The sequence below is a fragment of the Rhinoderma darwinii genome, unplaced genomic scaffold (genome assembly GCF_050947455.1).
Source record: "Rhinoderma darwinii isolate aRhiDar2 unplaced genomic scaffold, aRhiDar2.hap1 Scaffold_445, whole genome shotgun sequence".
Taxonomy (NCBI): Eukaryota; Metazoa; Chordata; class Amphibia; order Anura; family Rhinodermatidae; genus Rhinoderma; species Rhinoderma darwinii.
Genome location: NW_027463901.1, coordinates 195,264 through 221,923, shown reverse-complemented (window position 1 = coordinate 221,923; position 26,660 = coordinate 195,264). Strand labels below are relative to the sequence as shown.

The window sequence follows — 26,660 nt, the reverse complement described above, 5'->3', positions numbered from 1 at the left end:
CCGGAGAGGAAGCCAGACAGGATTTGCTTCTTTTGCTTGCACCACAATGCAGTGCTGAAAGAGGAGGAATCTACATAAAAACGCCTTCCTGGCAACGCCCAAATGCCCTGCTGCCATGCAGATAAACACTGGCAGCGGCAGCAAGTGCATGCCCACAGCCACCCCTTGTTCCTTCACACCTTGTATCAGCTGTAATCCAGTCCAGTCCAGTGCTGCCTGCTGAGCAGCACTGACCAACACTGCCTGGGCCCAGGCTTTTATCTCTGAGGCCCCATTATGATGTCAGAAAGCTGGCTCTGGAATCCTGAGGGCTCCACTATGACACGTGCAAAGTTCCGTCTGAACTTTATATAAGACGGTGAGGCTCAGTCAGTCACTCAGTGTTGCCTGAGAGGGCAACACTGCAACAGCCGGCCGCCAGGCTGTCTTTTTTTTGCACAGCTAGTTGCCTCCAGGAGGCCACAAGAGGGAGACAAGGGACTGCAAAATGGAAAATAGGCATCCACCAACTTTACAGACAACTTCTCCTTGCTCCTACAACCTCCATCCTTGCACAGTTTGTTATTCTTCTAGGTAACATAGTAACAAATCCAAATTGCTGCTCTCTTTGTAGGCAAGCAAGGCTTTGTTGCAACTGCAATTCTTACTTCTTCTTGAAATGTAGGGACGACAGTACATTCCATCACATCCATCTAGTGTACACAGGTAGGTCCATTGTGGCGGGCAGGCGAGCGGGCGGGCTGCTTTATTGGCTGTTTGCTGTTCCCCTACTCCACTCCACTATTTGACTGTTGTGCTGCATCAATCAATCAATCAATCAATCAATCAATCAATCAATCAATCAATCAGTGGCTGGCTCAGGTGCAGCTCTTTAACTTACCTAAAAGGGAGGGCGGAGAGAAGACAAGGAAGGTGAATGAGGTGTTCCAATGTGAAATGCCGGAAACACAGAAACACAGACGACACACAACAAGAGGTGGCAATCTATTCATTAATTGCATTTAATCAATGAGCTCATTATCACTCATGCATTGTCCAACAGGTGTTGAAATAATGGGATTAAAAGGGGAGATCCCTTCAGAAAGACAGAAACAATAGCAAAGACAAAAAACACTTTTGGAATCTGCTTTTAGTCAACACATAAGGAAAGGGTGCACCGGTCCTGGAAATACTGCAATACCAGGTCAATGCGTGGAGTGGACAGAGCAAGCTCTATTTCCATCTCCCTGTTCTAAAAATCCATTTAATATATGGTCCCCAGATAGGGGACGTATCAGATATCAAACTGATAAGAACAGATACTACACTTGATCTTAGCCAAAAGGCCGAGAAGCGATAACCCGAACGGGCCGCGCGTTGCCCGAGCCTGCCCGATACTGCTGTTCAGCCCTTGCAGCGATTCAGCCTACTTCTAGGCAATTCCATGGGGCCCTGCAGGCTCACACACTCACAGCTACACGGGAGGTGAATAAAGGCCGGAGAGGAAGCCAGACAGGATTTGCTTCTTTTGCTTGCACCACAATGCAGTGCTGAAAGAGGAGGAATCTACATAAAAACGCCTTCCTGGCAACGCCCAAATGCCCTGCTGCCATGCAGATAAACACTGGCAGCGGCAGCAAGTGCATGCCCACAGCCACCCCTTGTTCCTTCACACCTTGTATCAGCTGTAATCCAGTCCAGTCCAGTGCTGCCTGCTGAGCAGCACTGACCAACACTGCCTGGGCCCAGGCTTTTATCTCTGAGGCCCCATTATGATGTCAGAAAGCTGGCTCTGGAATCCTGAGGGCTCCACTATGACACGTGCAAAGTTCCGTCTGAACTTTATATAAGACGGTGAGGCTCAGTCAGTCACTCAGTGTTGCCTGAGAGGGCAACACTGCAACAGCCGGCCGCCAGGCTGTCTTTTTTTTGCACAGCTAGTTGCCTCCAGGAGGCCACAAGAGGGAGACAAGGGACTGCAAAATGGAAAATAGGCATCCACCAACTTTACAGACAACTTCTCCTTGCTCCTACAACCTCCATCCTTGCACAGTTTGTTATTCTTCTAGGTAACATAGTAACAAATCCAAATTGCTGCTCTCTTTGTAGGCAAGCAAGGCTTTGTTGCAACTGCAATTCTTACTTCTTCTTGAAATGTAGGGACAACAGTACATTCCATCACATCCATCTAGTGTACACAGGTAGGTCCATTGTGGCGGGCAGGCGAGCGGGCGGGCTGCTTTATTGGCTGTTTGCTGTTCCCCTACTCCACTCCACTATTTGACTGTTGTGCTGCATCAATCAATCAATCAATCAATCAATCAATCAATCAATCAATCAATCAATCAATCAATCAATCAATCAGTGGCTGGCTCAGGTGCAGCTCTTTAACTTACCTAAAAGGGAGGGCGGAGAGAAGACAAGGAAGGTGAATGAGGTGTTCCAATGTGAAATGCCGGAAACACAGAAACACAGACGACACACAACAAGAGGTGGCAATCTATTCATTAATTGCATTTATTAATCAATGAGCTCATTATCACTCATGCATTGTCCAACAGGTGTTGAAATAATGGGATTAAAAGGGGAGATCCCTTCAGAAAGACAGAAACAATAGCAAAGACAAAAAACACTTTTGGAATCTGCTTTTAGTCAACACATAAGGAAAGGGTGCACCGGTCCTGGAAATACTGCAATACCAGGTCAATGCGTGGAGTGGACAGAGCAAGCTCTATTTCCATCTCCCTGTTCTAAAAATCCATTTAATATATGGTCCCCAGATAGGGGACGTATCAGATATTAAACTGATAAGAACAGATACTACACTTGATCTTAGCCAAAAGGCCGAGAAGCGATAACCCGAACGGGCCGCGCGTTGCCCGAGCCTGCCCGATACTGCTGTTCAGCCCTTGCAGCGATTCAGCCTACTTCTAGGCAATTCCATGGGGCCCTGCAGGCTCACACACTCACAGCTACACGGGAGGTGAATAAAGGCCGGAGAGGAAGCCAGACAGGATTTGCTTCTTTTGCTTGCACCACAATGCAGTGCTGAAAGAGGAGGAATCTACATAAAAACGCCTTCCTGGCAACGCCCAAATGCCCTGCTGCCATGCAGATAAACACTGGCAGCGGCAGCAAGTGCATGCCCACAGCCACCCCTTGTTCCTTCACACCTTGTATCAGCTGTAATCCAGTCCAGTCCAGTGCTGCCTGCTGAGCAGCACTGACCAACACTGCCTGGGCCCAGGCTTTTATCTCTGAGGCCCCATTATGATGTCAGAAAGCTGGCTCTGGAATCCTGAGGGCTCCACTATGACACGTGCAAAGTTCCGTCTGAACTTTATATAAGACGGTGAGGCTCAGTCAGTCACTCAGTGTTGCCTGAGAGGGCAACACTGCAACAGCCGGCCGCCAGGCTGTCTTTTTTTTTGCACAGCTAGTTGCCTCCAGGAGGCCACAAGAGGGAGACAAGGGACTGCAAAATGGAAAATAGGCATCCACCAACTTTACAGACAACTTCTCCTTGCTCCTACAACCTCCATCCTTGCACAGTTTGTTATTCTTCTAGGTAACATAGTAACAAATCCAAATTGCTGCTCTCTTTGTAGGCAAGCAAGGCTTTGTTGCAACTGCAATTCTTACTTCTTCTTGAAATGTAGGGACGACAGTACATTCCATCACATCCATCTAGTGTACACAGGTAGGTCCATTGTGGCGGGCAGGCGAGCGGGCGGGCTGCTTTATTGGCTGTTTGCTGTTCCCCTACTCCACTCCACTATTTGACTGTTGTGCTGCAATCAATCAATCAATCAATCAATCAATCAATCAATCAATCAATCAGTGGCTGGCTCAGGTGCAGCTCTTTAACTTACCTAAAAGGGAGGGCGGAGAGAAGACAAGGAAGGTGAATGAGGTGTTCCAATGTGAAATGCCGGAAACACAGAAACACAGACGACACACAACAAGAGGTGGCAATCTATTCATTAATTGCATTTAATCAATGAGCTCATTATCACTCATGCATTGTCCAACAGGTGTTGAAATAATGGGATTAAAAGGGGAGATCCCTTCAGAAAGACAGAAACAATAGCAAAGACAAAAAACACTTTTGGAATCTGCTTTTAGTCAACACATAAGGAAAGGGTGCACCGGTCCTGGAAATACTGCAATACCAGGTCAATGCGTGGAGTGGACAGAGCAAGCTCTATTTCCATCTCCCTGTTCTAAAAATCCATTTAATATATGGTCCCCAGATAGGGGACGTATCAGATATTAAACTGATAAGAACAGATACTACACTTGATCTTAGCCAAAAGGCCGAGAAGCGATAACCCGAACGGGCCGCGCGTTGCCCGAGCCTGCCCGATACTGCTGTTCAGCCCTTGCAGCGATTCAGCCTACTTCTAGGCAATTCCATGGGGCCCTGCAGGCTCACACACTCACAGCTACACGGGAGGTGAATAAAGGCCGGAGAGGAAGCCAGACAGGATTTGCTTCTTTTGCTTGCACCACAATGCAGTGCTGAAAGAGGAGGAATCTACATAAAAACGCCTTCCTGGCAACGCCCAAATGCCCTGCTGCCATGCAGATAAACACTGGCAGCGGCAGCAAGTGCATGCCCACAGCCACCCCTTGTTCCTTCACACCTTGTATCAGCTGTAATCCAGTCCAGTCCAGTGCTGCCTGCTGAGCAGCACTGACCAACACTGCCTGGGCCCAGGCTTTTATCTCTGAGGCCCCATTATGATGTCAGAAAGCTGGCTCTGGAATCCTGAGGGCTCCACTATGACACGTGCAAAGTTCCGTCTGAACTTTATATAAGACGGTGAGGCTCAGTCAGTCACTCAGTGTTGCCTGAGAGGGCAACACTGCAACAGCCGGCCGCCAGGCTGTCTTTTTTTTGCACAGCTAGTTGCCTCCAGGAGGCCACAAGAGGGAGACAAGGGACTGCAAAATGGAAAATAGGCATCCACCAACTTTACAGACAACTTCTCCTTGCTCCTACAACCTCCATCCTTGCACAGTTTGTTATTCTTCTAGGTAACATAGTAACAAATCCAAATTGCTGCTCTCTTTGTAGGCAAGCAAGGCTTTGTTGCAACTGCAATTCTTACTTCTTCTTGAAATGTAGGGACGACAGTACATTCCATCACATCCATCTAGTGTACACAGGTAGGTCCATTGTGGCGGGCAGGCGAGCGGGCGGGCTGCTTTATTGGCTGTTTGCTGTTCCCCTACTCCACTCCACTATTTGACTGTTGTGCTGCATCAATCAATCAATCAATCAATCAATCAATCAGTGGCTGGCTCAGGTGCAGCTCTTTAACTTACCTAAAAGGGAGGGCGGAGAGAAGACAAGGAAGGTGAATGAGGTGTTCCAATGTGAAATGCCGGAAACACAGAAACACAGACGACACACAACAAGAGGTGGCAATCTATTCATTAATTGCATTTAATCAATGAGCTCATTATCACTCATGCATTGTCCAACAGGTGTTGAAATAATGGGATTAAAAGGGGAGATCCCTTCAGAAAGACAGAAACAATAGTAAAGACAAAAAACACTTTTGGAATCTGCTTTTAGTCAACACATAAGGAAAGGGTGCACCGGTCCTGGAAATACTGCAATACCAGGTCAATGCGTGGAGTGGACAGAGCAAGCTCTATTTCCATCTCCCTGTTCTAAAAATCCATTTAATATATGGTCCCCAGATAGGGGACGTATCAGATATTAAACTGATAAGAACAGATACTACACTTGATCTTAGCCAAAAGGCCGAGAAGCGATAACCCGAACGGGCCGCGCGTTGCCCGAGCCTGCCCGATACTGCTGTTCAGCCCTTGCAGCGATTCAGCCTACTTCTAGGCAATTCCATGGGGCCCTGCAGGCTCACACACTCACAGCTACACGGGAGGTGAATAAAGGCCGGAGAGGAAGCCAGACAGGATTTGCTTCTTTTGCTTGCACCACAATGCAGTGCTGAAAGAGGAGGAATCTACATAAAAACGCCTTCCTGGCAACGCCCAAATGCCCTGCTGCCATGCAGATAAACACTGGCAGCGGCAGCAAGTGCATGCCCACAGCCACCCCTTGTTCCTTCACACCTTGTATCAGCTGTAATCCAGTCCAGTCCAGTGCTGCCTGCTGAGCAGCACTGACCAACACTGCCTGGGCCCAGGCTTTTATCTCTGAGGCCCCATTATGATGTCAGAAAGCTGGCTCTGGAATCCTGAGGGCTCCACTATGACACGTGCAAAGTTCCGTCTGAACTTTATATAAGACGGTGAGGCTCAGTCAGTCACTCAGTGTTGCCTGAGAGGGCAACACTGCAACAGCCGGCCGCCAGGCTGTCTTTTTTTTGCACAGCTAGTTGCCTCCAGGAGGCCACAAGAGGGAGACAAGGGACTGCAAAATGGAAAATAGGCATCCACCAACTTTACAGACAACTTCTCCTTGCTCCTACAACCTCTATCCTTGCACAGTTTGTTATTCTTCTAGGTAACATAGTAACAAATCCAAATTGCTGCTCTCTTTGTAGGCAAGCAAGGCTTTGTTGCAACTGCAATTCTTACTTCTTCTTGAAATGTAGGGACGACAGTACATTCCATCACATCCATCTAGTGTACACAGGTAGGTCCATTGTGGCGGGCAGGCGAGCGGGCGGGCTGCTTTATTGGCTGTTTGCTGTTCCCCTACTCCACTCCACTATTTGACTGTTGTGCTGCATCAATCAATCAATCAATCAATCAATCAATCAATCAGTGGCTGGCTCAGGTGCAGCTCTTTAACTTACCTAAAAGGGAGGGCGGAGAGAAGACAAGGAAGGTGAATGAGGTGTTCCAATGTGAAATGCCGGAAACACAGAAACACAGACGACACACAACAAGAGGTGGCAATCTATTCATTAATTGCATTTAATCAATGAGCTCATTATCACTCATGCATTGTCCAACAGGTGTTGAAATAATGGGATTAAAAGGGGAGATCCCTTCAGAAAGACAGAAACAATAGCAAAGACAAAAAACACTTTTGGAATCTGCTTTTAGTCAACACATAAGGAAAGGGTGCACCGGTCCTGGAAATACTGCAATACCAGGTCAATGCGTGGAGTGGACAGAGCAAGCTCTACTTCCATCTCCCTGTTCTAAAAATCCATTTAATATATGGTCCCCAGATAGGGGACGTATCAGATATTAAACTGATAAGAACAGATACTACACTTGATCTTAGCCAAAAGGCCGAGAAGCGATAACCCGAACGGGCCGCGCGTTGCCCGAGCCTGCCCGATACTGCTGTTCAGCCCTTGCAGCGATTCAGCCTACTTCTAGGCAATTCCATGGGGCCCTGCAGGCTCACACACTCACAGCTACACGGGAGGTGAATAAAGGCCGGAGAGGAAGCCAGACAGGATTTGCTTCTTTTGCTTGCACCACAATGCAGTGCTGAAAGAGGAGGAATCTACATAAAAACGCCTTCCTGGCAACGCCCAAATGCCCTGCTGCCATGCAGATAAACACTGGCAGCGGCAGCAAGTGCATGCCCACAGCCACCCCTTGTTCCTTCTCACCTTGTATCAGCTGTAATCCAGTCCAGTCCAGTGCTGCCTGCTGAGCAGCACTGACCAACACTGCCTGGGCCCAGGCTTTTATCTCTGAGGCCCCATTATGATGTCAGAAAGCTGGCTCTGGAATCCTGAGGGCTCCACTATGACACGTGCAAAGTTCCGTCTGAACTTTATATAAGACGGTGAGGCTCAGTCAGTCACTCAGTGTTGCCTGAGAGGGCAACACTGCAACAGCCGGCCGCCAGGCTGTCTTTTTTTTGCACAGCTAGTTGCCTCCAGGAGGCCACAAGAGGGAGACAAGGGACTGCAAAATGGAAAATAGGCATCCACCAACTTTACAGACAACTTCTCCTTGCTCCTACAACCTCCATCCTTGCACAGTTTGTTATTCTTCTAGGTAACATAGTAACAAATCCAAATTGCTGCTCTCTTTGTAGGCAAGCAAGGCTTTGTTGCAACTGCAATTCTTACTTCTTCTTGAAATGTAGGGACGACAGTACATTCCATCACATCCATCTAGTGTACACAGGTAGGTCCATTGTGGCGGGCAGGCGAGCGGGCGGGCTGCTTTATTGGCTGTTTGCTGTTCCCCTACTCCACTCCACTATTTGACTGTTGTGCTGCATCAATCAATCAATCAATCAATCAATCAATCAATCAATCAATCAATCAATCAATCAATCAATCAGTGGCTGGCTCAGGTGCAGCTCTTTAACTTACCTAAAAGGGAGGGCGGAGAGAAGACAAGGAAGGTGAATGAGGTGTTCCAATGTGAAATGCCGGAAACACAGAAACACAGACGACACACAACAAGAGGTGGCAATCTATTCATTAATTGCATTTAATCAATGAGCTCATTATCACTCATGCATTGTCCAACAGGTGTTGAAATAATGGGATTAAAAGGGGAGATCCCTTCAGAAAGACAGAAACAATAGTAAAGACAAAAAACACTTTTGGAATCTGCTTTTAGTCAACACATAAGGAAAGGGTGCACCGGTCCTGGAAATACTGCAATACCAGGTCAATGCGTGGAGTGGACAGAGCAAGCTCTATTTCCATCTCCCTGTTCTAAAAATCCATTTAATATATGGTCCCCAGATAGGGGACGTATCAGATATTAAACTGATAAGAACAGATACTACACTTGATCTTAGCCAAAAGGCCGAGAAGCGATAACCCGAACGGGCCGCGCGTTGCCCGAGCCTGCCCGATACTGCTGTTCAGCCCTTGCAGCGATTCAGCCTACTTCTAGGCAATTCCATGGGGCCCTGCAGGCTCACACACTCACAGCTACACGGGAGGTGAATAAAGGCCGGAGAGGAAGCCAGACAGGATTTGCTTCTTTTGCTTGCACCACAATGCAGTGCTGAAAGAGGAGGAATCTACATAAAAACGCCTTCCTGGCAACGCCCAAATGCCCTGCTGCCATGCAGATAAACACTGGCAGCGGCAGCAAGTGCATGCCCACAGCCACCCCTTGTTCCTTCACACCTTGTATCAGCTGTAATCCAGTCCAGTCCAGTGCTGCCTGCTGAGCAGCACTGACCAACACTGCCTGGGCCCAGGCTTTTATCTCTGAGGCCCCATTATGATGTCAGAAAGCTGGCTCTGGAATCCTGAGGGCTCCACTATGACACGTGCAAAGTTCCGTCTGAACTTTATATAAGACGGTGAGGCTCAGTCAGTCACTCAGTGTTGCCTGAGAGGGCAACACTGCAACAGCCGGCCGCCAGGCTGTCTTTTTTTTGCACAGCTAGTTGCCTCCAGGAGGCCACAAGAGGGAGACAAGGGACTGCAAAATGGAAAATAGGCATCCACCAACTTTACAGACAACTTCTCCTTGCTCCTACAACCTCCATCCTTGCACAGTTTGTTATTCTTCTAGGTAACATAGTAACAAATCCAAATTGCTGCTCTCTTTGTAGGCAAGCAAGGCTTTGTTGCAACTGCAATTCTTACTTCTTCTTGAAATGTAGGGACGACAGTACATTCCATCACATCCATCTAGTGTACACAGGTAGGTCCATTGTGGCGGGCAGGCGAGCGGGCGGGCTGCTTTATTGGCTGTTTGCTGTTCCCCTACTCCACTCCACTATTTGACTGTTGTGCTGCATCAATCAATCAATCAATCAATCAATCAATCAATCAATCAATCAATCAATCAATCAATCAATCAATCAGTGGCTGGCTCAGGTGCAGCTCTTTAACTTACCTAAAAGGGAGGGCGGAGAGAAGACAAGGAAGGTGAATGAGGTGTTCCAATGTGAAATGCCGTAAACACAGAAACACAGACGACACACAACAAGAGGTGGCAATCTATTCATTAATTGCATTTAATCAATGAGCTCATTATCACTCATGCATTGTCCAACAGGTGTTGAAATAATGGGATTAAAAGGGGAGATCCCTTCAGAAAGACAGAAACAATAGCAAAGACAAAAAACACTTTTGGAATCTGCTTTTAGTCAACACATAAGGAAAGGGTGCACCGGTCCTGGAAATACTGCAATACCAGGTCAATGCGTGGAGTGGACAGAGCAAGCTCTATTTCCATCTCCCTGTTCTAAAAATCCATTTAATATATGGTCCCCAGATAGGGGACGTATCAGATATTAAACTGATAAGAACAGATACTACACTTGATCTTAGCCAAAAGGCCGAGAAGCGATAACCCGAACGGGCCGCGCGTTGCCCGAGCCTGCCCGATACTGCTGTTCAGCCCTTGCAGTGATTCAGCCTACTTCTAGGCAATTCCATGGGGCCCTGCAGGCTCACACACTCACAGCTACACGGGAGGTGAATAAAGGCCGGAGAGGAAGCCAGACAGGATTTGCTTCTTTTGCTTGCACCACAATGCAGTGCTGAAAGAGGAGGAATCTACATAAAAACGCCTTCCTGGCAACGCCCAAATGCCCTGCTGCCATGCAGATAAACACTGGCAGCGGCAGCAAGTGCATGCCCACAGCCACCCCTTGTTCCTTCACACCTTGTATCAGCTGTAATCCAGTCCAGTCCAGTGCTGCCTGCTGAGCAGCACTGACCAACACTGCCTGGGCCCAGGCTTTTATCTCTGAGGCCCCATTATGATGTCAGAAAGCTGGCTCTGGAATCCTGAGGGCTCCACTATGACACGTGCAAAGTTCCGTCTGAACTTTATATAAGACGGTGAGGCTCAGTCAGTCACTCAGTGTTGCCTGAGAGGGCAACACTGCAACAGCCGGCCGCCAGGCTGTCTTTTTTTTGCACAGCTAGTTGCCTCCAGGAGGCCACAAGAGGGAGACAAGGGACTGCAAAATGGAAAATAGGCATCCACCAACTTTACAGACAACTTCTCCTTGCTCCTACAACCTCCATCCTTGCACAGTTTGTTATTCTTCTAGGTAACATAGTAACAAATCCAAATTGCTGCTCTCTTTGTAGGCAAGCAAGGCTTTGTTGCAACTGCAATTCTTACTTCTTCTTGAAATGTAGGGACGACAGTACATTCCATCACATCCATCTAGTGTACACAGGTAGGTCCATTGTGGCGGGCAGGCGAGCGGGCGGGCTGCTTTATTGGCTGTTTGCTGTTCCCCTACTCCACTCCACTATTTGACTGTTGTGCTGCATCAATCAATCAATCAATCAATCAATCAATCAATCAATCAATCAATCAATCAATCAATCAATCAGTGGCTGGCTCAGGTGCAGCTCTTTAACTTACCTAAAAGGGAGGGCGGAGAGAAGACAAGGAAGGTGAATGAGGTGTTCCAATGTGAAATGCCGGAAACACAGAAACACAGACGACACACAACAAGAGGTGGCAATCTATTCATTAATTGCATTTAATCAATGAGCTCATTATCACTCATGCATTGTCCAACAGGTGTTGAAATAATGGGATTAAAAGGGGAGATCCCTTCAGAAAGACAGAAACAATAGCAAAGACAAAAAACACTTTTGGAATCTGCTTTTAGTCAACACATAAGGAAAGGGTGCACCGGTCCTGGAAATACTGCAATACCAGGTCAATGCGTGGAGTGGACAGAGCAAGCTCTATTTCCATCTCCCTGTTCTAAAAATCCATTTAATATATGGTCCCCAGATAGGGGACGTATCAGATATTAAACTGATAAGAACAGATACTACACTTGATCTTAGCCAAAAGGCCGAGAAGCGATAACCCGAACGGGCCGCGCGTTGCCCGAGCCTGCCCGATACTGCTGTTCAGCCCTTGCAGCGATTCAGCCTACTTCTAGGCAATTCCATGGGGCCCTGCAGGCTCACACACTCACAGCTACACGGGAGGTGAATAAAGGCCGGAGAGGAAGCCAGACAGGATTTGCTTCTTTTGCTTGCACCACAATGCAGTGCTGAAAGAGGAGGAATCTACATAAAAACGCCTTCCTGGCAACGCCCAAATGCCCTGCTGCCATGCAGATAAACACTGGCAGCGGCAGCAAGTGCATGCCCACAGCCACCCCTTGTTCCTTCACACCTTGTATCAGCTGTAATCCAGTCCAGTCCAGTGCTGCCTGCTGAGCAGCACTGACCAACACTGCCTGGGCCCAGGCTTTTATCTCTGAGGCCCCATTATGATGTCAGAAAGCTGGCTCTGGAATCCTGAGGGCTCCACTATGACACGTGCAAAGTTCCGTCTGAACTTTATATAAGACGGTGAGGCTCAGTCAGTCACTCAGTGTTGCCTGAGAGGGCAACACTGCAACAGCCGGCCGCCAGGCTGTCTTTTTTTTGCACAGCTAGTTGCCTCCAGGAGGCCACAAGAGGGAGACAAGGGACTGCAAAATGGAAAATAGGCATCCACCAACTTTACAGACAACTTCTCCTTGCTCCTACAACCTCCATCCTTGCACAGTTTGTTATTCTTCTAGGTAACATAGTAACAAATCCAAATTGCTGCTCTCTTTGTAGGCAAGCAAGGCTTTGTTGCAACTGCAATTCTTACTTCTTCTTGAAATGTAGGGACGACAGTACATTCCATCACATCCATCTAGTGTACACAGGTAGGTCCATTGTGGCGGGCAGGCGAGCGGGCGGGCTGCTTTATTGGCTGTTTGCTGTTCCCCTACTCCACTCCACTATTTGACTGTTGTGCTGCATCAATCAATCAATCAATCAATCAATCAATCAATCAATCAATCAATCAATCAATCAATCAATCAGTGGCTGGCTCAGGTGCAGCTCTTTAACTTACCTAAAAGGGAGGGCGGAGAGAAGACAAGGAAGGTGAATGAGGTGTTCCAATGTGAAATGCCGGAAACACAGAAACACAGACGACACACAACAAGAGGTGGCAATCTATTCATTAATTGCATTTAATCAATGAGCTCATTATCACTCATGCATTGTCCAACAGGTGTTGACATAATGGGATTAAAAGGGGAGATCCCTTCAGAAAGACAGAAACAATAGCAAAGACAAAAAACACTTTTGGAATCTGCTTTTAGTCAACACATAAGGAAAGGGTGCACCGGTCCTGGAAATACTGCAATACCAGGTCAATGCGTGGAGTGGACAGAGCAAGCTCTATTTCCATCTCCCTGTTCTAAAAATCCATTTAATATATGGTCCCCAGATAGGGGACGTATCAGATATTAAACTGATAAGAACAGATACTACACTTGATCTTAGCCAAAAGGCCGAGAAGCGATAACCCGAACGGGCCGCGCGTTGCCCGAGCCTGCCCGATACTGCTGTTCAGCCCTTGCAGCGATTCAGCCTACTTCTAGGCAATTCCATGGGGCCCTGCAGGCTCACACACTCACAGCTACACGGGAGGTGAATAAAGGCCGGAGAGGAAGCCAGACAGGATTTGCTTCTTTTGCTTGCACCACAATGCAGTGCTGAAAGAGGAGGAATCTACATAAAAACGCCTTCCTGGCAACGCCCAAATGCCCTGCTGCCATGCAGATAAACACTGGCAGCGGCAGCAAGTGCATGCCCACAGCCACCCCTTGTTCCTTCACACCTTGTATCAGCTGTAATCCAGTCCAGTCCAGTGCTGCCTGCTGAGCAGCACTGACCAACACTGCCTGGGCCCAGGCTTTTATCTCTGAGGCCCCATTATGATGTCAGAAAGCTGGCTCTGGAATCCTGAGGGCTCCACTATGACACGTGCAAAGTTCCGTCTGAACTTTATATAAGACGGTGAGGCTCAGTCAGTCACTCAGTGTTGCCTGAGAGGGCAACACTGCAACAGCCGGCCGCCAGGCTGTCTTTTTTTTGCACAGCTAGTTGCCTCCAGGAGGCCACAAGAGGGAGACAAGGGACTGCAAAATGGAAAATAGGCATCCACCAACTTTACAGACAACTTCTCCTTGCTCCTACAACCTCCATCCTTGCACAGTTTGTTATTCTTCTAGGTAACATAGTAACAAATCCAAATTGCTGCTCTCTTTGTAGGCAAGCAAGGCTTTGTTGCAACTGCAATTCTTACTTCTTCTTGAAATGTAGGGACGACAGTACATTCCATCACATCCATCTAGTGTACACAGGTAGGTCCATTGTGGCGGGCAGGCGAGCGGGCGGGCTGCTTTATTGGCTGTTTGCTGTTCCCCTACTCCACTCCACTATTTGACTGTTGTGCTGCATCAATCAATCAATCAATCAATCAATCAATCAATCAATCAGTGGCTGGCTCAGGTGCAGCTCTTTAACTTACCTAAAAGGGAGGGCGGAGAGAAGACAAGGAAGGTGAATGAGGTGTTCCAATGTGAAATGCCGGAAACACAGAAACACAGACGACACACAACAAGAGGTGGCAATCTATTCATTAATTGCATTTAATCAATGAGCTCATTATCACTCATGCATTGTCCAACAGGTGTTGAAATAATGGGATTAAAAGGGGAGATCCCTTCAGAAAGACAGAAACAATAGCAAAGACAAAAAACACTTTTGGAATCTGCTTTTAGTCAACACATAAGGAAAGGGTGCACCGGTCCTGGAAATACTGCAATACCAGGTCAATGCGTGGAGTGGACAGAGCAAGCTCTATTTCCATCTCCCTGTTCTAAAAATCCATTTAATATATGGTCCCCAGATAGGGGACGTATCAGATATTAAACTGATAAGAAAAGATACTACACTTGATCTTAGCCAAAAGGCCGAGAAGCGATAACCCGAACGGGCCGCGCGTTGCCCGAGCCTGCCCGATACTGCTGTTCAGCCCTTGCAGCGATTCAGCCTACTTCTAGGCAATTCCATGGGGCCCTGCAGGCTCACACACTCACAGCTACACGGGAGGTGAATAAAGGCCGGAGAGGAAGCCAGACAGGATTTGCTTCTTTTGCTTGCACCACAATGCAGTGCTGAAAGAGGAGGAATCTACATAAAAACGCCTTCCTGGCAACGCCCAAATGCCCTGCTGCCATGCAGATAAACACTGGCAGCGGCAGCAAGTGCATGCCCACAGCCACCCCTTGTTCCTTCACACCTTGTATCAGCTGTAATCCAGTCCAGTCCAGTGCTGCCTGCTGAGCAGCACTGACCAACACTGCCTGGGCCCAGGCTTTTATCTCTGAGGCCCCATTATGATGTCAGAAAGCTGGCTCTGGAATCCTGAGGGCTCCACTATGACACGTGCAAAGTTCCGTCTGAACTTTATATAAGACGGTGAGGCTCAGTCAGTCACTCAGTGTTGCCTGAGAGGGCAACACTGCAACAGCCGGCCGCCAGGCTGTCTTTTTTTTGCACAGCTAGTTGCCTCCAGGAGGCCACAAGAGGGAGACAAGGGACTGCAAAATGGAAAATAGGCATCCACCAACTTTACAGACAACTTCTCCTTGCTCCTACAACCTCCATCCTTGCACAGTTTGTTATTCTTCTAGGTAACATAGTAACAAATCCAAATTGCTGCTCTCTTTGTAGGCAAGCAAGGCTTTGTTGCAACTGCAATTCTTACTTCTTCTTGAAATGTAGGGACGACAGTACATTCCATCACATCCATCTAGTGTACACAGGTAGGTCCATTGTGGCGGGCAGGCGAGCGGGCGGGCTGCTTTATTGGCTGTTTGCTGTTCCCCTACTCCACTCCACTATTTGACTGTTGTGCTGCATCAATCAATCAATCAATCAATCAATCAATCAATCAATCAATCAATCAATCAATGGCTGGCTCAGGTGCAGCTCTTTAACTTACCTAAAAGGGAGGGCGGAGAGAAGACAAGGAAGGTGAATGAGGTGTTCCAATGTGAAATGCCGGAAACACAGAAACACAGACGACACACAACAAGAGGTGGCAATCTATTCATTAATTGCATTTAATCAATGAGCTCATTATCACTCATGCATTGTCCAACAGGTGTTGAAATAATGGGATTAAAAGGGGAGATCCCTTCAGAAAGACAGAAACAATAGCAAAGACAAAAAACACTTTTGGAATCTGCTTTTAGTCAACACATAAGGAAAGGGTGCACCGGTCCTGGAAATACTGCAATACCAGGTCAATGCGTGGAGTGGACAGAGCAAGCTCTATTTCCATCTCCCTGTTCTAAAAATCCATTTAATATATGGTCCCCAGATAGGGGACGTATCAGATATTAAACTGATAAGAACAGATACTACACTTGATCTTAGCCAAAAGGCCGAGAAGCGATAACCCGAACGGGCCGCGCGTTGCCCGAGCCTGCCCGATACTGCTGTTCAGCCCTTGCAGCGATTCAGCCTACTTCTAGGCAATTCCATGGGGCCCTGCAGGCTCACACACTCACAGCTACACGGGAGGTGAATAAAGGCCGGAGAGGAAGCCAGACAGGATTTGCTTCTTTTGCTTGCACCACAATGCAGTGCTGAAAGAGGAGGAATCTACATAAAAACGCCTTCCTGGCAACGCCCAAATGCCCTGCTGCCATGCAGATAAACACTGGCAGCGGCAGCAAGTGCATGCCCACAGCCACCCCTTGTTCCTTCACACCTTGTATCAGCTGTAATCCAGTCCAGTCCAGTGCTGCCTGCTGAGCAGCACTGACCAACACTGCCTGGGCCCAGGCTTTTATCTCTGAGGCCCCATTATGATGTCAGAAAGCTGGCTCTGGAATCCTGAGGGCTCCACTATGACACGTGCAAAGTTCCGTCTGAACTTTATATAAGACGGTGAGGCTCAGTCAGTCACTCAGTGTTGCCTGAGAGGGCAACACTGCAACAGCCGGCCGCCAGGCTGTCTTTTTTTTGCACAGCTAGTTGCCTCCAGGAGGCCACAAGAGGGAGACAAGGGACTGCAAAATGGAAAATAGGCATCCACCAACTTTACAGACAACTTCTCCTTGCTCCTACAACCTCCATCCTTGCACAGTTTGTTATTCTTCTAGGTAACATAGTAACAAATCCAAATTGCTGCTCTCTTTGTAGGCAAGCAAGGCTTTGTTGCAACTGCAATTCTTACTTCTTCTTGAAATGTAGGGACGACAGTACATTCCATCACATCCATCTAGTGTACACAGGTAGGTCCATTGTGGCGGGCAGGCGAGCGGGCGGGCTGCTTTATTGGCTGTTTGCTGTTCCCCTACTCCACTCCACTATTTGACTGTTGTGCTGCATCAATCAATCAATCAATCAATCAATCAATCAATCAATCAATCAATCAGTGGCTGGCTCAGGTGCAGCTCTTTAACTTACCTAAAAGGGAGGGCGGAGAGAAGACAAGGAAGGTGAATGAGGTGTTCCAATGTGAAATGCCGGAAACACAGAAACACAGACGACACACAACAAGAGGTGGCAATCTATTCATTAATTGCATTTAATCAATGAGCTCATTATCACTCATGCATTGTCCAACAGGTGTTGAAATAATGGGATTAAAAGGGGAGATCCCTTCAGAAAGACAGAAACAATAGCAAAGACAAAAAACACTTTTGGAATCTGCTTTTAGTCAACACATAAGGAAAGGGTGCACCGGTCCTGGAAATACTGCAATACCAGGTCAATGCGTGGAGTGGACAGAGCAAGCTCTATTTCCATCTCCCTGTTCTAAAAATCCATTTAATATATGGTCCCCAGATAGGGGACGTATCAGATATTAAACTGATAAGAACAGATACTACACTTGATCTTAGCCAAAAGGCCGAGAAGCGATAACCCGAACGGGCCGCGCGTTGCCCGAGCCTGCCCGATACTGCTGTTCAGCCCTTGCAGCGATTCAGCCTACTTCTAGGCAATTCCATGGGGCCCTGCAGGCTCACACACTCACAGCTACACGGGAGGTGAATAAAGGCCGGAGAGGAAGCCAGACAGGATTTGCTTCTTTTGCTTGCACCACAATGCAGTGCTGAAAGAGGAGGAATCTACATAAAAACGCCTTCCTGGCAACGCCCAAATGCCCTGCTGCCATGCAGATAAACACTGGCAGCGGCAGCAAGTGCATGCCCACAGCCACCCCTTGTTCCTTCACACCTTGTATCAGCTGTAATCCAGTCCAGTCCAGTGCTGCCTGCTGAGCAGCACTGACCAACACTGCCTGGGCCCAGGCTTTTATCTCTGAGGCCCCATTATGATGTCAGAAAGCTGGCTCTGGAATCCTGAGGGCTCCACTATGACACGTGCAAAGTTCCGTCTGAACTTTATATAAGACGGTGAGGCTCAGTCAGTCACTCAGTGTTGCCTGAGAGGGCAACACTGCAACAGCCGGCCGCCAGGCTGTCTTTTTTTTGCACAGCTAGTTGCCTCCAGGAGGCCACAAGAGGGAGACAAGGGACTGCAAAATGGAAAATAGGCATCCACCAACTTTACAGACAACTTCTCCTTGCTCCTACAACCTCCATCCTTGCACAGTTTGTTATTCTTCTAGGTAACATAGTAACAAATCCAAATTGCTGCTCTCTTTGTAGGCAAGCAAGGCTTTGTTGCAACTGCAATTCTTACTTCTTCTTGAAATGTAGGGACGACAGTACATTCCATCACATCCATCTAGTGTACACAGGTAGGTCCATTGTGGCGGGCAGGCGAGCGGGCGGGCTGCTTTATTGGCTGTTTGCTGTTCCCCTACTCCACTCCACTATTTGACTGTTGTGCTGCATCAATCAATCAATCAATCAATCAATCAATCAATCAATCAATCAATCAATCAATCAGTGGCTGCTCAGGTGCAGCTCTTTAACTTACCTAAAAGGGAGGGCGGAGAGAAGACAAGGAAGGTGAATGAGGTGTTCCAATGTGAAATGCCGGAAACACAGAAACACAGACGACACACAACAAGAGGTGGCAATCTATTCATTAATTGCATTTAATCAATGAGCTCATTATCACTCATGCATTGTCCAACAGGTGTTGAAATAATGGGATTAAAAGGGGAGATCCCTTCAGTAAGACAGAAACAATAGCAAAGACAAAAAACACTTTTGGAATCTGCTTTTAGTCAACACATAAGGAAAGGGTGCACCGGTCCTGGAAATACTGCAATACCAGGTCAATGCGTGGAGTGGACAGAGCAAGCTCTATTTCCATCTCCCTGTTCTAAAAATCCATTTAATATATGGTCCCCAGATAGGGGACGTATCAGATATTAAACTGATAAGAACAGATACTACACTTGATCTTAGCCAAAAGGCCGAGAAGCGATAACCCGAACGGGCCGCGCGTTGCCCGAGCCTGCCCGATACTGCTGTTCAGCCCTTGCAGCGATTCAGCCTACTTCTAGGCAATTCCATGGGGCCCTGCAGGCTCACACACTCACAGCTACACGGGAGGTGAATAAAGGCCGGAGAGGAAGCCAGACAGGATTTGCTTCTTTTGCTTGCACCACAATGCAGTGCTGAAAGAGGAGGAATCTACATAAAAACGCCTTCCTGGCAACGCCCAAATGCCCTGCTGCCATGCAGATAAACACTGGCAGCGGCAGCAAGTGCATGCCCACAGCCACCCCTTGTTCCTTCACACCTTGTATCAGCTGTAATCCAGTCCAGTCCAGTGCTGCCTGCTGAGCAGCACTGACCAACACTGCCTGGGCCCAGGCTTTTATCTCTGAGGCCCCATTATGATGTCAGAAAGCTGGCTCTGGAATCCTGAGGGCTCCACTATGACACGTGCAAAGTTCCGTCTGAACTTTATATAAGACGGTGAGGCTCAGTCAGTCACTCAGTGTTGCCTGAGAGGGCAACACTGCAACAGCCGGCCGCCAGGCTGTCTTTTTTTTGCACAGCTAGTTGCCTCCAGGAGGCCACAAGAGGGAGACAAGGGACTGCAAAATGGAAAATAGGCATCCACCAACTTTACAGACAACTTCTCCTTGCTCCTACAACCTCCATCCTTGCACAGTTTGTTATTCTTCTAGGTAACATAGTAACAAATCCAAATTGCTGCTCTCTTTGTAGGCAAGCAAGGCTTTGTTGCAACTGCAATTCTTACTTCTTCTTGAAATGTAGGGACGACAGTACATTCCATCACATCCATCTAGTGTACACAGGTAGGTCCATTGTGGCGGGCAGGCGAGCGGGCGGGCTGCTTTATTGGCTGTTTGCTGTTCCCCTACTCCACTCCACTATTTGACTGTTGTGCTGCATCAATCAATCAATCAATCAATCAATCAATCAATCAATCAATCAATCAATCAATCAGTGGCTGCTCAGGTGCAGCTCTTTAACTTACCTAAAAGGGAGGGCGGAGAGAAGACAAGGAAGGTGAATGAGGTGTTCCAATGTGAAATGCCGGAAACACAGAAACACAGACGACACACAACAAGAGGTGGCAATCTATTCATTAATTGCATTTAATCAATGAGCTCATTATCACTCATGCATTGTCCAACAGGTGTTGAAATAATGGGATTAAAAGGGGAGATCCCTTCAGTAAGACAGAAACAATAGCAAAGACAAAAAACACTTTTGGAATCTGCTTTTAGTCAACACATAAGGAAAGGGTGCACCGGTCCTGGAAATACTGCAATACCAGGTCAATGCGTGGAGTGGACAGAGCAAGCTCTATTTCCATCTCCCTGTTCTAAAAATCCATTTAATATATGGTCCCCAGATAGGGGACGTATCAGATATTAAACTGATAAGAACAGATACTACACTTGATCTTAGCCAAAAGGCCGAGAAGCGATAACCCGAACGGGCCGCGCGTTGCCCGAGCCTGCCCGATACTGCTGTTCAGCCCTTGCAGCGATTCAGCCTACTTCTAGGCAATTCCATGGGGCCCTGCAGGCTCACACACTCACAGCTACACGGGAGGTGAATAAAGGCCGGAGAGGAAGCCAGACAGGATTTGCTTCTTTTGCTTGCACCACAATGCAGTGCTGAAAGAGGAGGAATCTACATAAAAACGCCTTCCTGGCAACGCCCAAATGCCCTGCTGCCATGCAGATAAACACTGGCAGCGGCAGCAAGTGCATGCCCACAGCCACCCCTTGTTCCTTCACACCTTGTATCAGCTGTAATCCAGTCCAGTCCAGTGCTGCCTGCTGAGCAGCACTGACCAACACTGCCTGGGCCCAGGCTTTTATCTCTGAGGCCCCATTATGATGTCAGAAAGCTGGCTCTGGAATCCTGAGGGCTCCACTATGACACGTGCAAAGTTCCGTCTGAACTTTATATAAGACGGTGAGGCTCAGTCAGTCACTCAGTGTTGCCTGAGAGGGCAACACTGCAACAGCCGGCCGCCAGGCTGTCTTTTTTTTGCACAGCTAGTTGCCTCCAGGAGGCCACAAGAGGGAGACAAGGGACTGCAAAATGGAAAATAGGCATCCACCAACTTTACAGACAACTTCTCCTTGCTCCTACAACCTCCATCCTTGCACAGTTTGTTATTCTTCTAGGTAACATAGTAACAAATCCAAATTGCTGCTCTCTTTGTAGGCAAGCAAGGCTTTGTTGCAACTGCAATTCTTACTTCTTCTTGAAATGTAGGGACGACAGTACATTCCATCACATCCATCTAGTGTACACAGGTAGGTCCATTGTGGCGGGCAGGCGAGCGGGCGGGCTGCTTTATTGGCTGTTTGCTGTTCCCCTACTCCACTCCACTATTTGACTGTTGTGCTGCATCAATCAATCAATCAATCAATCAATCAATCAATCAATCAATCAATCAATCAATCAGTGGCTGGCTCAGGTGCAGCTCTTTAACTTACCTAAAAGGGAGGGCGGAGAGAAGACAAGGAAGGTGAATGAGGTGTTCCAATGTGAAATGCCGGAAACACAGAAACACAGACGACACACAACAAGAGGTGGCAATCTATTCATTAATTGCATTTAATCAATGAGCTCATTATCACTCATGCATTGTCCAACAGGTGTTGAAATAATGGGATTAAAAGGGGAGATCCCTTCAGAAAGACAGAAACAATAGCAAAGACAAAAAACACTTTTGGAATCTGCTTTTAGTCAACACATAAGGAAAGGGTGCACCGGTCCTGGAAATACTGCAATACCAGGTCAATGCGTGGAGTGGACAGAGCAAGCTCTATTTCCATCTCCCTGTTCTAAAAATCCATTTAATATATGGTCCCCAGATAGGGGACGTATCAGATATTAAACTGATAAGAACAGATACTACACTTGATCTTAGCCAAAAGGCCGAGAAGCGATAACCCGAACGGGCCGCGCGTTGCCCGAGCCTGCCCGATACTGCTGTTCAGCCCTTGCAGCGATTCAGCCTACTTCTAGGCAATTCCATGGGGCCCTGCAGGCTCACACACTCACAGCTACACGGGAGGTGAATAAAGGCCGGAGAGGAAGCCAGACAGGATTTGCTTCTTTTGCTTGCACCACAATGCAGTGCTGAAAGAGGAGGAATCTACATAAAAACGCCTTCCTGGCAACGCCCAAATGCCCTGCTGCCATGCAGATAAACACTGGCAGCGGCAGCAAGTGCATGCCCACAGCCACCCCTTGTTCCTTCTCACCTTGTATCAGCTGTAATCCAGTCCAGTCCAGTGCTGCCTGCTGAGCAGCACTGACCAACACTGCCTGGGCCCAGGCTTTTATCTCTGAGGCCCCATTATGATGTCAGAAAGCTGGCTCTGGAATCCTGAGGGCTCCACTATGACACGTGCAAAGTTCCGTCTGAACTTTATATAAGACGGTGAGGCTCAGTCAGTCACTCAGTGTTGCCTGAGAGGGCAACACTGCAACAGCCGGCCGCCAGGCTGTCTTTTTTTTGCACAGCTAGTTGCCTCCAGGAGGCCACAAGAGGGAGACAAGGGACTGCAAAATGGAAAATAGGCATCCACCAACTTTACAGACAACTTCTCCTTGCTCCTACAACCTCCATCCTTGCACAGTTTGTTATTCTTCTAGGTAACATAGTAACAAATCCAAATTGCTGCTCTCTTTGTAGGCAAGCAAGGCTTTGTTGCAACTGCAATTCTTACTTCTTCTTGAAATGTAGGGACGACAGTACATTCCATCACATCCATCTAGTGTACACAGGTAGGTCCATTGTGGCGGGCAGGCGAGCGGGCGGGCTGCTTTATTGGCTGTTTGCTGTTCCCCTACTCCACTCCACTATTTGACTGTTGTGCTGCATCAATCAATCAATCAATCAATCAATCAATCAATCAATCAATCAATCAATCAATCAATCAGTGGCTGGCTCAGGTGCAGCTCTTTAACTTACCTAAAAGGGAGGGCGGAGAGAAGACAAGGAAGGTGAATGAGGTGTTCCAATGTGAAATGCCGGAAACACAGAAACACAGACGACACACAACAAGAGGTGGCAATCTATTCATTAATTGCATTTAATCAATGAGCTCATTATCACTCATGCATTGTCCAACAGGTGTTGAAATAATGGGATTAAAAGGGGAGATCCCTTCAGAAAGACAGAAACAATAGCAAAGACAAAAAACACTTTTGGAATCTGCTTTTAGTCAACACATAAGGAAAGGGTGCACCGGTCCTGGAAATACTGCAATACCAGGTCAATGCGTGGAGTGGACAGAGCAAGCTCTATTTCCATCTCCCTGTTCTAAAAATCCATTTAATATATGGTCCCCAGATAGGGGACGTATCAGATATTAAACTGATAAGAACAGATACTACACTTGATCTTAGCCAAAAGGCCGAGAAGCGATAACCCGAACGGGCCGCGCGTTGCCCGAGCCTGCCCGATACTGCTGTTCAGCCCTTGCAGCGATTCAGCCTACTTCTAGGCAATTCCATGGGGCCCTGCAGGCTCACACACTCACAGCTACACGGGAGGTGAATAAAGGCCGGAGAGGAAGCCAGACAGGATTTGCTTCTTTTGCTTGCACCACAATGCAGTGCTGAAAGAGGAGGAATCTACATAAAAACGCCTTCCTGGCAACGCCCAAATGCCCTGCTGCCATGCAGATAAACACTGGCAGCGGCAGCAAGTGCATGCCCACAGCCACCCCTTGTTCCTTCACACCTTGTATCAGCTGTAATCCAGTCCAGTCCAGTGCTGCCTGCTGAGCAGCACTGACCAACACTGCCTGGGCCCAGGCTTTTATCTCTGAGGCCCCATTATGATGTCAGAAAGCTGGCTCTGGAATCCTGAGGGCTCCACTATGACACGTGCAAAGTTCCGTCTGAACTTTATATAAGACGGTGAGGCTCAGTCAGTCACTCAGTGTTGCCTGAGAGGGCAACACTGCAACAGCCGGCCGCCAGGCTGTCTTTTTTTTGCACAGCTAGTTGCCTCCAGGAGGCCACAAGAGGGAGACAAGGGACTGCAAAATGGAAAATAGGCATCCACCAACTTTACAGACAACTTCTCCTTGCTCCTACAACCTCCATCCTTGCACAGTTTGTTATTCTTCTAGGTAACATAGTAACAAATCCAAATTGCTGCTCTCTTTGTAGGCAAGCAAGGCTTTGTTGCAACTGCAATTCTTACTTCTTCTTGAAATGTAGGGACGACAGTACATTCCATCACATCCATCTAGTGTACACAGGTAGGTCCATTGTGGCGGGCAGGCGAGCGGGCGGGCTGCTTTATTGGCTGTTTGCTGTTCCCCTACTCCACTCCACTATTTGACTGTTGTGCTGCATCAATCAATCAATCAATCAATCAATCAATCAATCAATCAATCAGTGGCTGGCTCAGGTGCAGCTCTTTAACTTACCTAAAAGGGAGGGCGGAGAGAAGACAAGGAAGGTGAATGAGGTGTTCCAATGTGAAATGCCGGAAACACAGAAACACAGACGACACACAACAAGAGGTGGCAATCTATTCATTAATTGCATTTAATCAATGAGCTCATTATCACTCATGCATTGTCCAACAGGTGTTGAAATAATGGGATTAAAAGGGGAGATCCCTTCAGAAAGACAGAAACAATAGCAAAGACAAAAAACACTTTTGGAATCTGCTTTTAGTCAACACATAAGGAAAGGGTGCACCGGTCCTGGAAATACTGCAATACCAGGTCAATGCGTGGAGTGGACAGAGCAAGCTCTATTTCCATCTCCCTGTTCTAAAAATCCATTTAATATATGGTCCCCAGATAGGGGACGTATCAGATATTAAACTGATAAGAACAGATACTACACTTGATCTTAGCCAAAAGGCCGAGAAGCGATAACCCGAACGGGCCGCGCGTTGCCCGAGCCTGCCCGATACTGCTGTTCAGCCCTTGCAGCGATTCAGCCTACTTCTAGGCAATTCCATGGGGCCCTGCAGGCTCACACACTCACAGCTACACGGGAGGTGAATAAAGGCCGGAGAGGAAGCCAGACAGGATTTGCTTCTTTTGCTTGCACCACAATGCAGTGCTGAAAGAGGAGGAATCTACATAAAAACGCCTTCCTGGCAACGCCCAAATGCCCTGCTGCCATGCAGATAAACACTGGCAGCGGCAGCAAGTGCATGCCCACAGCCACCCCTTGTTCCTTCACACCTTGTATCAGCTGTAATCCAGTCCAGTCCAGTGCTGCCTGCTGAGCAGCACTGACCAACACTGCCTGGGCCCAGGCTTTTATCTCTGAGGCCCCATTATGATGTCAGAAAGCTGGCTCTGGAATCCTGAGGGCTCCACTATGACACGTGCAAAGTTCCGTCTGAACTTTATATAAGACGGTGAGGCTCAGTCAGTCACTCAGTGTTGCCTGAGAGGGCAACACTGCAACAGCCGGCCGCCAGGCTGTCTTTTTTTTGCACAGCTAGTTGCCTCCAGGAGGCCACAAGAGGGAGACAAGGGACTGCAAAATGGAAAATAGGCATCCACCAACTTTACAGACAACTTCTCCTTGCTCCTACAACCTCCATCCTTGCACAGTTTGTTATTCTTCTAGGTAACATAGTAACAAATCCAAATTGCTGCTCTCTTTGTAGGCAAGCAAGGCTTTGTTGCAACTGCAATTCTTACTTCTTCTTGAAATGTAGGGACGACAGTACATTCCATCACATCCATCTAGTGTACACAGGTAGGTCCATTGTGGCGGGCAGGCGAGCGGGCGGGCTGCTTTATTGGCTGTTTGCTGTTCCCCTACTCCACTCCACTATTTGACTGTTGTGCTGCATCAATCAATCAATCAATCAATCAATCAATCAATCAATCAATCAATCAATCAATCAGTGGCTGGCTCAGGTGCAGCTCTTTAACTTACCTAAAAGGGAGGGCGGAGAGAAGACAAGGAAGGTGAATGAGGTGTTCCAATGTGAAATGCCGGAAACACAGAAACACAGACGACACACAACAAGAGGTGGCAATCTATTCATTAATTGCATTTAATCAATGAGCTCATTATCACTCATGCATTGTCCAACAGGTGTTGAAATAATGGGATTAAAAGGGGAGATCCCTTCAGAAAGACAGAAACAATAGCAAAGACAAAAAACACTTTTGGAATCTGCTTTTAGTCAACACATAAGGAAAGGGTGCACCGGTCCTGGAAATACTGCAATACCAGGTCAATGCGTGGAGTGGACAGAGCAAGCTCTATTTCCATCTCCCTGTTCTAAAAATCCATTTAATATATGGTCCCCAGATAGGGGACGTATCAGATATTAAACTGATAAGAACAGATACTACACTTGATCTTAGCCAAAAGGCCGAGAAGCGATAACCCGAACGGGCCGCGCGTTGCCCGAGCCTGCCCGATACTGCTGTTCAGCCCTTGCAGCGATTCAGCCTACTTCTAGGCAATTCCATGGGGCCCTGCAGGCTCACACACTCACAGCTACACGGGAGGTGAATAAAGGCCGGAGAGGAAGCCA

General features: G+C 47.8%; 18 non-coding genes across 18 annotated transcripts; all 18 read right to left on the bottom strand.

Annotated features, from left to right (window-relative positions):
• Positions 1-1,146: 1,146 nt before the first annotated feature.
• Positions 1,147-1,337, bottom strand: LOC142715772 (U2 spliceosomal RNA). The gene has a single exon (XR_012871109.1). It is a non-coding gene; the product is annotated as a U2 spliceosomal RNA (small nuclear RNA).
• A 1,307-nt stretch (positions 1,338-2,644) lies between these two features.
• On the bottom strand, positions 2,645-2,835 carry LOC142715740 (U2 spliceosomal RNA). The gene has a single exon (XR_012871079.1). It is a non-coding gene; the product is annotated as a U2 spliceosomal RNA (small nuclear RNA).
• A 1,282-nt stretch (positions 2,836-4,117) lies between these two features.
• Positions 4,118-4,308, bottom strand: LOC142715738 (U2 spliceosomal RNA). The gene has a single exon (XR_012871077.1). It is a non-coding gene; the product is annotated as a U2 spliceosomal RNA (small nuclear RNA).
• Positions 4,309-5,576: 1,268 nt separating this feature from the next.
• LOC142715737 (U2 spliceosomal RNA) lies at positions 5,577-5,767 on the bottom strand. Its single transcript, XR_012871076.1, has one exon. It is a non-coding gene; the product is annotated as a U2 spliceosomal RNA (small nuclear RNA).
• Positions 5,768-7,039: 1,272 nt separating this feature from the next.
• Positions 7,040-7,230, bottom strand: LOC142715764 (U2 spliceosomal RNA). Its single transcript, XR_012871101.1, has one exon. It is a non-coding gene; the product is annotated as a U2 spliceosomal RNA (small nuclear RNA).
• Positions 7,231-8,530: 1,300 nt separating this feature from the next.
• LOC142715736 (U2 spliceosomal RNA) lies at positions 8,531-8,721 on the bottom strand. The gene has a single exon (XR_012871075.1). It is a non-coding gene; the product is annotated as a U2 spliceosomal RNA (small nuclear RNA).
• Positions 8,722-10,025: 1,304 nt separating this feature from the next.
• On the bottom strand, positions 10,026-10,216 carry LOC142715735 (U2 spliceosomal RNA). Its single transcript, XR_012871074.1, has one exon. It is a non-coding gene; the product is annotated as a U2 spliceosomal RNA (small nuclear RNA).
• A 1,300-nt stretch (positions 10,217-11,516) lies between these two features.
• On the bottom strand, positions 11,517-11,707 carry LOC142715734 (U2 spliceosomal RNA). Its single transcript, XR_012871073.1, has one exon. It is a non-coding gene; the product is annotated as a U2 spliceosomal RNA (small nuclear RNA).
• A 1,300-nt stretch (positions 11,708-13,007) lies between these two features.
• LOC142715733 (U2 spliceosomal RNA) lies at positions 13,008-13,198 on the bottom strand. The gene has a single exon (XR_012871072.1). It is a non-coding gene; the product is annotated as a U2 spliceosomal RNA (small nuclear RNA).
• Positions 13,199-14,474: 1,276 nt separating this feature from the next.
• On the bottom strand, positions 14,475-14,665 carry LOC142715781 (U2 spliceosomal RNA). The gene has a single exon (XR_012871117.1). It is a non-coding gene; the product is annotated as a U2 spliceosomal RNA (small nuclear RNA).
• A 1,288-nt stretch (positions 14,666-15,953) lies between these two features.
• LOC142715731 (U2 spliceosomal RNA) lies at positions 15,954-16,144 on the bottom strand. Its single transcript, XR_012871071.1, has one exon. It is a non-coding gene; the product is annotated as a U2 spliceosomal RNA (small nuclear RNA).
• A 1,284-nt stretch (positions 16,145-17,428) lies between these two features.
• Positions 17,429-17,619, bottom strand: LOC142715730 (U2 spliceosomal RNA). Its single transcript, XR_012871070.1, has one exon. It is a non-coding gene; the product is annotated as a U2 spliceosomal RNA (small nuclear RNA).
• A 1,291-nt stretch (positions 17,620-18,910) lies between these two features.
• LOC142715729 (U2 spliceosomal RNA) lies at positions 18,911-19,101 on the bottom strand. The gene has a single exon (XR_012871069.1). It is a non-coding gene; the product is annotated as a U2 spliceosomal RNA (small nuclear RNA).
• A 1,291-nt stretch (positions 19,102-20,392) lies between these two features.
• LOC142715728 (U2 spliceosomal RNA) lies at positions 20,393-20,583 on the bottom strand. Its single transcript, XR_012871068.1, has one exon. It is a non-coding gene; the product is annotated as a U2 spliceosomal RNA (small nuclear RNA).
• Positions 20,584-21,875: 1,292 nt separating this feature from the next.
• Positions 21,876-22,066, bottom strand: LOC142715726 (U2 spliceosomal RNA). The gene has a single exon (XR_012871066.1). It is a non-coding gene; the product is annotated as a U2 spliceosomal RNA (small nuclear RNA).
• A 1,296-nt stretch (positions 22,067-23,362) lies between these two features.
• LOC142715725 (U2 spliceosomal RNA) lies at positions 23,363-23,553 on the bottom strand. Its single transcript, XR_012871065.1, has one exon. It is a non-coding gene; the product is annotated as a U2 spliceosomal RNA (small nuclear RNA).
• Positions 23,554-24,833: 1,280 nt separating this feature from the next.
• Positions 24,834-25,024, bottom strand: LOC142715724 (U2 spliceosomal RNA). The gene has a single exon (XR_012871064.1). It is a non-coding gene; the product is annotated as a U2 spliceosomal RNA (small nuclear RNA).
• Positions 25,025-26,316: 1,292 nt separating this feature from the next.
• LOC142715723 (U2 spliceosomal RNA) lies at positions 26,317-26,507 on the bottom strand. Its single transcript, XR_012871063.1, has one exon. It is a non-coding gene; the product is annotated as a U2 spliceosomal RNA (small nuclear RNA).
• Positions 26,508-26,660: the final 153 nt, after the last annotated feature.